This window comes from Pseudopipra pipra, chromosome 6 (assembly GCF_036250125.1).
Source record: "Pseudopipra pipra isolate bDixPip1 chromosome 6, bDixPip1.hap1, whole genome shotgun sequence".
Lineage (NCBI taxonomy): Eukaryota > Metazoa > Chordata > Aves > Passeriformes > Pipridae > Pseudopipra > Pseudopipra pipra.
In genome coordinates this window covers 44,543,888-44,550,907 of record NC_087554.1, presented here as the reverse complement: position 1 = coordinate 44,550,907, position 7,020 = coordinate 44,543,888, and the positions used below count along the sequence as shown (strand labels likewise).

The following is a 7,020-nucleotide window of genomic DNA, read 5'->3' as shown; positions in this document are numbered from 1 at the left end:
GTAATGGCCATAAACTAAACCACAAGAAGTTCCACCTCAACATGAGGAGGAGCTTCTTTACACTGAGTGGCAGAGGACTGGAAGAGGCTGCCCAGGGAGGTTATGGAATCTCTCTCTCTGGGGACACTCAAAACCCACCTGTGACATTCTGTGTGACTTCTCAGTGCCAGTCCTGTAAGTGGAAGTGCAAGACAATATCAAGAAGTAAAATGCAGAGTTCTTGAATGATAGCTGGCTGATCAAAAAGGTTTCGTCTTCATCAATTAATCTAATCCGACAGAATTGCTTTCTAGCATAAGCAGCTGACATATTTTTAGTTCTTGTCTAAAAGCAGTACCTTGAGACATGACTTGTGATTTATTTTTAAACCTAAGTTTTGAACTTGAAATTCTAATATAATTAGAAAGAAAGTAAGCTATAAGCTAAACTGCCTCTATGGTGATTGTATTTTGTAATGTGGGATTTTGGCATAATCTTTTAGCTATAGTGGTGTCAAGGTATAGCAAACGAAGATTCGTAAGGAGTGATGTGTCTTGGTTTGGGTTTTTCCCCTGGTACTCAAGGGTTCTTTCCTTCCCTCCCCCATTTTAATACTCCTCTTTGCCTTCCAACACTTGGACAAGTCTGAAAAAACACAGTACTGCTTTTTCCATAATGTTTGCCTTACTTGAAAAGGATTTGGAGTTGATTCTGGATAAATATCAGAAATTATGATGTTTTATCAAAAGAGATCATCAGTCTCTGAACTTATATACATAAGAAAAACAGGTCAGAAGAATGGCCTGTTATATTGGCCAAAATGTTTTCAAAAGGACCCTAAAAAGAGGAGGCAAAACAGAATGATGACAAATTAGTAGCTACTCAAGTTAAAACACATGAAAAAAGCTGGATTTAATTCCTGTAAGGAAAGGTCAGAATGTTATAACTAAATGTTAATTGCACTCTCCCAGCTGTATTGGAGCAAAGTATTACAAGGATTTTTTTTTTTCAAAATCAAGTATATTTAAAAATACATGAATTTTCTTTTCTGTCTGATTTTTTTTTTTTTTATAGCTTGTTTCTTGCCATTGCAGAGGTATGAAAGGATAAGAATCTTGGGATATTAGCGTAGCTTTCAGTATATCCCCATTTAGTTTCAACTACACATTATTCCTTACAATTCAAGTCTTCAACTGTATCAGCTTTTGAGTTTGTGGTTGTTTTTTTTTCTCACTCAGACTTTTGTTTGTGAAATACTCTGTTAAAGACTTGCCCCTTGTTTTCAGAGCAGATCCCAGCAGTCTTTTTTCAAACTGTTTTTATCACTAATGGGATTATGCTAAACTCTAATCCTTTTAGATGTAATGACATCTGTAGTACAGTCAGATGAACTGCAGTTGAACCACATTTGACCTTCAGTGTGGATATATAACATTCAGAAAATTGTTTTTTATACATGTTTGGCTTTGGAGTGAAATCTTTCCTAATTATTTTTGTGTGAAGTGCCTGTGCACTTGCATCCTTTGAGGTAGTATAAATATGGATGCCCTTATGTGACCTGAAAGAAAGTTATCTGAAATAAAGAATATGGACAGAAAATAAATTAAATAGTACTTTACATTACAAATGATACTGAGTTGCCCATTTACCCCATAGGTCAAAAACTGCTCTCTGAAGATGGATGTTGGTGAACTGCTATTTTAAAATGCTTTTTAATGATAACTATGTATCTAGCTTTGTTTCCGTTTTTAATTCAGTTTTGGAAATAAAAAGTTACTGAACTGAAAACATGGTGTTTAATTTGGATAAGTATATTTCAGTAGCAAATCCAAAACAAAGACTACCACTGAACTGTAAAAATAATTTTACAGAAATCTTGTAACAGCAAAAAATGTTACGTGTGGACATGTGATTCTGTCAAGGTAGAAATGCTTTTCCTTCGCTAGAGGAATCAAATGAAGGAGATCTGCGCTGCGGAAAAATTCCTCTAAGTGTCTGAACAGAGGACAACGTTTGAATCCCAAGAGAGCTGGGATGCTGCTTTACAAGTGCCGGAGCTGTCAGGATTTAGTGCCAAGGTTAAGAAAAACCCTTTTTTGCTGGTGATGGAGAAAACCATTTTGACTAGCAAAATAAGGAAGGTAGTCTTGCCTGCCAAGGCTCCTAGCTGCCTGATTTTTCCAATTTCTCCTAGGAATCCTGCTGTACCTCTTCCCTCAGGAAGAACTGGCTGACTGGAGGTGGGCTGTCTGGTTCCAACAGGTAATGGATTCTGGAAAACGTAGCACTCTGGGAAGTGCAGCATTTTTAAAAAGGATTTATTGCAGAATTCACCTTGTGGAAATACTGCTTATAGGTTTTGTTTTGGCACAGGGTTGCCTTTTGTTTCAGAAAATTCAAATTGTTGCAGAATGGAAGCTCTTTCCTCCTGAGCTCACCTTGTTCAAGCTTTTAACAAAGAAAAGGCATTAGTGCTGGGAATAATATTTTTGACATACTGGTTTTTGTAGGCTGGATTTCTCTGTTTGATTTTCATAAGTAGCTTCAGTCTTAAAACAATAAAGCGGCATCTAATGAAATTTCGTGTATGTTTAGAGAGTTGACGAATGGTTTGATAAGTGTGATGATGGTACTGGTGTTAAAAATGAGTTAGGTAAAGGAGAAGTACATTCACATCACAGACACTTTTGCATGTATCACTTAAGCTGGTTTTGGGAAGGGGCAGAGGAAAAGGGGAGCAGTTCTTAATTTTAGCAGATCAAATGGCTGTTAACCTTTATTTAGAGTGTCTTTTAGCACTCATTTTCTGTCCTGAATGATTTTCATATCCTGAAACAACTTTCTCCCTGAGGTTGCTGTGTTGCCATTTCGCCTAAATCACTTTAGATAGTAGGTGGAAAATGTAATTCTTCAATCAGAGTATAGGGTTTCTTCCATGGTAGCAAAAGGAGCTGTAAAGAGAAACTGGAAAGAGGAAATGAAGAGTACAGAGGAAAAGGTAAAATAATGCAGCCAGCCTTTGAAAAAAAAATCAAGGAGAGACTGCAAATGTTCTTTCTTGTCAAAAAAGAAGTGTATGTATGAAATACAAAAAAAAAAAAAACACAAACTTTTTTTTTCCCCCCTGAACCTTCATGAGAAAGTGCATGTGCCAGTGTATCAACAATCCTCCTAATTAGTTTTAAATGAAAATATACTTCTTGCTGCTTTATACTGACATGTCATTGCAGGGTTTAATTGGAAATTTGTAGCTGGCTAAAAAAGAATTGATCTGTTGTTTCCACAGCTCCCTCTAGGCAGCAGCAGTAATCCACACATCATTTAGGGAATTCTTACTACAGTCAAACTGAAAGCAGCATTGTACATGCAGCACAAATACAGCCTTGGTGCTTCTTTGTATTTCAGTGCTGTTGAGTGTGTGTCAGCAGCAAGCCAGGGAGAAAAGAAACATCCAGATAACACCTCAGAATTTGCAGTGAGAAGTTTTTTGTCAAAACTCTTATTACTTCTTAGGTTTGATATGTTGCAGCTTTGATTTCACAGAAGACATGGAGTACTGTAACTTTTCTTCACTTTTCAAAGAAAAGCCACTGTAATTTCATCTGAAACCAGCATGGGTTTGGCAGTCCAGCCAGTTATCAGTCCGAATGTTTGAAGCAGGGAGTCTCTTCTTGGCAGCAAAGCAGGTCTTATAAAAATATCACAGTATATATGCAAGTAACAATCCAACAATTTCAGTCACTTTGTAATGACTGTTTAGAGAGCTCTTAGATATGGGTTGTTAATGAAGTTGATGTTCACAACAGATTTTATTCCTTAAAAGAGAGAAGAAAAATAGAGAACCCAAAGGAGACTCCTCATCGCAGCTGCATTTTGAGTAGCTGAGAACCAAAAATGAATGTGCTCCTTCTCCTCGAATTCATTAACAAAGCTTCACAAGCTTCAGTGGAACTGTGGAAGGTGTGCAGCAGTAAGGATATGATGTCAGATGGCCACGCAGACAAGCCCTGTCATTGCATGTAATCTGGATGGCACAGAGAAGTCCTCCTCAAAAAGGTAGGATAAGATTCAAGTTGATTATATTAATCCTACAGAAGTTAAGCTCTTGAAAGGAGTAAGTTCAGGATGACCTCAGTGAGGTCCAAGTGCTGTGCTACAGTTGATAAGACTTTTCCATGTTTTGGAATAGTTATCCAATATTTTCAGGGTGGAAAATAAGGATAGGCAGTTACAAAACTCCACAGGATTGGTATCCTTTCTAAGCTGAGAACCTGGTGTTTCGAGGTATTGTGGAAATCCATACCAATGTGTGTACGTGGGGGGAGAGGGGAGGCAGGTGTGGGATGGGATAGGAAGTTAAAACTGATGATTCTGCTGATGAAATACTGTGTATTGACCTCATAGAGCCTTCATTTGTTCACTTTCATGTCGTGATTTCCAGTCACACAAAAATAAGTCAGGTCAGATGGAAGGGCCTAAACAGATGAGCAGTGTTTCAGCTTTATGCAGATGTGTTATTGAATCAGTGTGAATTCTAGTTTGACGCTGCTCTCAGAATGTCTTAGTGTGCATCACTAAGACCTCTTAACTATCTTCCGTTCCAGGGCATGGTGATGGGCCCTTCAACATCTTGTCCTTAGCCCACAAAGCCTACATCTAAATGCACTATAATATCATATACTTTCAGAATCCCTGCCAAGGAGGAGGCGAGGGCATAATGGAAAGGCATGATATCCAACTAATTTTGTGCCTCACTCTGTCCAATTTTAACAGCAACCCAGAAACCGTTTGATTACTGAGTGGTTTTAGACTGCAGACACCTGGCATCTGTATTTGTTAGAAAAACAATACAGATTATATTGCTATCACTCATTGGCCTGCCCAAAAACCTGGAAGGGAGGTTTTGATTTATTTTAATACACAAGCATAGGGCTTCTACTCAAATCAAGCTTCACTTTTGAAGGATATTTTTTTGGTACAGGTTTTCCAAAGACTATGCTATGAGCGTTAATACTTTAATTATTCCACAAGAAAAGAAACAAAAGTGCATCTCATTTATGTTAATAAACCAAAATGTTATGGTAGTCATGTGAAACTTGTCTTTAATTACCTGTGCTGTTTTCAAAATCCAAATACCATAGCAGGGTGTGCTGTACTTTGATTATAGCTGATCTGTTGCAGATGGTGTCATCTAGAACCGATACCTACTCTATAAAAAAACCCACATCTGTCTAGCAAAGGTCAGAGAATGTTCCAAGTCTTTATAACTAGGGCTCCAGCTCAACTTTACAGCTTTTTTCTATAATGTCTGTGAATGAAGAGATCTTCAGTAGCATATAACGACCACATAAGGTAAATAGAATCATAGAACTTTATGTAGAGGAAATAATGGCATTCTCTGCCACCCTGAAAGAGGATTTTCTGTCCTCCAGTCTGAAACCTCAGAGCTATCTGAAGGCCCAAAGAATGGTGTTATTGTCTCTTCCCATTTCTATGCAGAGTTCTGAGAGAAGCCTCTGCCCTCATGTGAAAGCACTTGAGCTGTGAGGTCAAATCCATTGAGGCAGCACTGTGAACAGGGAGTATGCTGTTTTTCACTCAGCTGGATTTTTTTATCTACATGGACTCTGAAGTCGGGCCTACTGAAGGAAGATGAAATTGAAGCTGCTTTTTCAGTCTGAATAGGGGACCTGGTTGAACATAAGAAAAGTGGCTGCTGTGGAGCAGACCAAATGTCCTTCTGTGCCAGAATCCTGACTCTGATAGCTGCTAATGGTGTGTGGTTGGCCAAAAATAAAAGAATAAGCAAGCACACATGATGCAGTCCCCAAGTACTGCCTCCCATTTGCCGAATATTTGCAGTTCAGGAGCATCCCCAGTCTTACAGTTTTTGGAGGTTTAGTATGTTTCCTCAGCTTTCTCTTCCATGAATTTTCAGTTTCTTTGTAAACCCATGTAAACGTTATGACCCACAGCAACCTTTGAGAGGAAGTTCAGCAACTCAGCTGCTACTCCTGACTTCACTGATCTTTGTCATTTCCCATCTAGTCTGAGGGCTCCTACTTTACTTAGTGATTCCTTAGCTGTAATTCCAAGCCTTTCATTTTTCTTGCTACCCTAATCTAAAACTTTTCTAATTCCATTATATTAGTTTTCTATTGTTCTACTCTTTTCCCAATAGTATAATGTAATTTTCTTTTTTAATCTTCAGGAAGCATAAGATGGTATTTTCATGAACTTGTTTTACTGATCCTGTCCCTGAATTGGGGTTGTCAACTCAGAGCATGTAATTTAAGATATCAATTTGTGGGTTTTTAATCAAGTGTGTCACTTTATCTACATTGAATTCCTCTTCGTTCAGACTTAAGAAGTCTTCCTATAGTTCTTCATAGCCATCTGTTTTTCTTATTCCTCTGAATATCTTGATATTATAGCAATCTTTGTTATCTTACTGTTCAGTCCTTTTTCCAGGTCCCTTATGCACATACTTCGTAGGCCTCCTGGAACTATTTACTCCTTGTCACTTGTTGGCCCATTGGATTTTATTGTAGCCTATAAGCTAAATTGCCCTAGCTGATGCCAATTGGCATCTGCAACTGAGAAAAAGCTTTCCTTGCACCCTAAAGCTTCATGTAGCAGGAAGCACAATTACAGGTGTAATTGGCAAGGTGCACGGATAGTGAAAGTCAGGTGTCTTTTTTGGGACAGGGAGGGTACGTGAAGATAGCCAATATTTGATCACATTGACAGTTTTCAGCAGTGGAAGTTGTCCCTCACATGTTTGGGAGTTTTGTTTTGGTTTTTTTTCAAGTAATGCAAGGATCCATATAGCAAAGATAGTAATCTTTTTTTTTTTTCTCTCTACTGATAAGAATTATGGAACATAAAATTTGGCAGCATAAATTTTGACAAATATGAGGCTAGGGATATTTGCTCTGAGGGAAGACCTAGTGGGAGGGAGAGATCTTATTTCATGTTGCATATGGCCAGATTCGGTTAGTTATTCTGAGAGTTCCTGCAGTAGAGTCCACCACACAATCT

General features: G+C 38.2%; 1 long non-coding RNA gene across 1 annotated transcript in view; it reads left to right on the top strand.

Moving 5' to 3' along the window:
- The first annotated feature begins 2,252 nt into the window (after positions 1-2,252).
- The window catches only part of LOC135416125 (uncharacterized), a 30,166-nt gene continuing 25,398 nt past the window's right edge, over positions 2,253-7,020 (top strand). Inside the window, exon 1 of the long non-coding RNA XR_010431448.1 lies at positions 2,253-4,035. This is a non-coding gene — a long non-coding RNA (uncharacterized LOC135416125). The remainder of the gene's footprint in view (positions 4,036-7,020) is intronic.